Source organism: Penaeus chinensis, chromosome 9 (assembly GCF_019202785.1).
Source record: "Penaeus chinensis breed Huanghai No. 1 chromosome 9, ASM1920278v2, whole genome shotgun sequence".
NCBI classification, from domain to species: domain Eukaryota; kingdom Metazoa; phylum Arthropoda; class Malacostraca; order Decapoda; family Penaeidae; genus Penaeus; species Penaeus chinensis.
In genome coordinates this window covers 1930328-1932827 of record NC_061827.1, presented here as the reverse complement: position 1 = coordinate 1932827, position 2500 = coordinate 1930328, and the positions used below count along the sequence as shown (strand labels likewise).

At 38.6% G+C, this 2500-nt stretch overlaps 1 protein-coding gene across 3 annotated transcripts in view; it reads right to left on the bottom strand.

The window, feature by feature from the left end:
* Positions 1 to 2500, bottom strand: part of LOC125029148 (transcription initiation factor TFIID subunit 7-like) — a 16835-nt gene that overhangs the window by 7620 nt on the left and 6715 nt on the right. The window lies entirely within an intron of this gene.

Below are 2500 nucleotides of genomic sequence, written 5' to 3'. Positions count from 1 at the left end.
TATGTCAATGCATAGCTGGTGGACCCTCTAGATGGAAATGTTAGAATAGTTCTTGCCATGTGATGCAGCAAGGCATATACACACATTTCTGAAGACATACATGTCCTAGGATTGACATATACCAATAACCTTATATAAAATTATTCCATTTGTACACTTTACATTTTCCTAGATTAATAAAAACTCAAGGAACAAACCAATTTTGCCACACAAAGTCTAAAATAAAAAGCAGACAAAATATGTGATTTGAAATAAATATTCAATTAGTATTCCACACAAAATACGTACAAAAGAAACTTCCTTTCAACAATTAAGCTGAATAAAATTACAATCCTGGCAAAGTTTCATAAATGAGCAATATCTTGCCAACTTATTTTTTCCATACCATTAAATTATTTGCCAACAAGATTCATGTGGCTGTAACAACCTTTAATGAAAAAGTACACCAAATTATCTCATAGGCACACATACATGTGCACACACACGCAAGCACACACACACGCACATGCATATACACCCCCCTCCCCCACAAACACACATTAATACAAATGTATATTTCTATACACATAAATTTAACCCCTGCAATCTGGATAATGTGACCATCATGTCATGAAAAAATCTGGCTTGAGGTACAGGCAACATGAACATGCCTTCATGGAAAAATCTGGCAGGGGACCAGGGTGGCGGAAATTTGCTGTCATGAAAATTTTGGTTGAAGGCCGGCGTGTCGGACTGACTCACACAAAGCTCTTTGAGGATGATTAGACTGAGTGGGATCTAAGAAAGGACTTTTGCAATATTTCCATCAATAAACGAGTGTGGAATGTACCATCTGTGAGCCGTGACTGGAAGACCACTAGAACAGATTGTATTACAGAAAATTGAATATTATGAATTAGGCCTTCTTATTGTTATTATTATTGCACGGAGTTATGGACTATCAAATAAGATAATCTGTGCAAGAAAAAACATATATTACCATCTGGAGAAAGCAAATCAAAGACAAATATGGCCACATTAGAAAATGGCAAAAAAAAAAAAAAAAAAAAAAAAACTTATCCAGAAAAAGAGAATATAACATTGCAAAGGGGAAGCATGGAGTCTTTGTCACCACACAAGTGTTCACACGCACCCAGCCTACAAGCCTCACACCTGGGAGAGTGGCCACTTAGTAATGCCCATATTTTAGCCACATGATGGCAGTGAAGTATTCAGTCCCAATGGGTTAAGCACAACATGTATATATGTAACTGTATAAAAGGACAGTGACATAAATAATAAGCCTACCCTTAGTCCATTTCAGGTGCATCACCTTTTCTGCTGTTCAGAGAAGACATTGATAACACATTTTATACTTCTTTTTCTCAGACACAATGACCAATGCCATGGTCCTACCCTACCTGTCTGCCAGTTCCCAATAAGGTAGTGATCACAGGCAGACAATTTTTGCTTTAATGAGTTTTTTTTTCAAGAGGCAAAGGGTGAGCTTGTCCTATAAGCCTTACCACTGCAACTTTTTGATGAGCTCTAAAGCTACCAAACCTGATCATTATCCATATAAAAAAACAAACAGCGAAGAGCAAAATGAATACTATGAACCAATAGACTAGTATTCACAAAAAAATATTTTTTTGTTACTCTCTCTGGTTAATAATAAATAAAAACAGCTGAAAACTACACCGGAGTTATAGCATGCATTGCATGAGGGGGCCAATGAAATCCAATTTACCATTCTGCAGTAAATGGCAAAACGTAGCAATGACTTCAAAAGAGTGCTAAGGTGACCACAGCAATTCACGAACAGTACTTTGTCATGGTTGGCATTGACACATGTAAAAGTACAACACCATACATGGCAGAGAGTAAAAAAGGTCAATGCCTCTGAAATGAGCTGTAGACATTTAATGTCAGAGTATAGAAATATATGTACTTTTACTACATGAACCATTGTGTGTATTCATGTTAACATTGGACTTTTGTTAGGCTATTTTCTTTTTCAAAGTTGAAAATGAATGGGACCTGATATGGAGGACTGAGTCATGGCACTGTTACACACCATTTTTTTATATATATTTCTATGTTACAATTTGTCCATTCCATCCTCATGTACTGACACTTGACATTTCCAAACTGGTACAAAAATAGTTAATGGCTGTAAAAACATTCTGGTGCAAATGTCTTGTAGGCAGAGCAAAATGTGATACATATGTCTGAAAAGTGATATAAGAGAGAGGGGAGAATGGAGGAGGAGGAGGAGGAGGAGGAGGAGGAGGAGGAGGAGGAGGAGGAGGAGGAGGAGGAGGAGGAGGAGGAGGAGGAGGAGGAGGAGGAGGAAGGAGGAAGGAGGAAGGAGGAAGGAGGAAGGAGGAAGGAGGAAGGAGGAGGAAGGAGGAAGGAGGAAGGAGGAAGGAGGAAGGAGAGAGAGAGAGAGAGAGAGAGAGAGAGAGAGAGAGAGAGAGAGAGAGAGAGAGAGAGAGAGAGAGAGAGAGAGAGAGAGTGA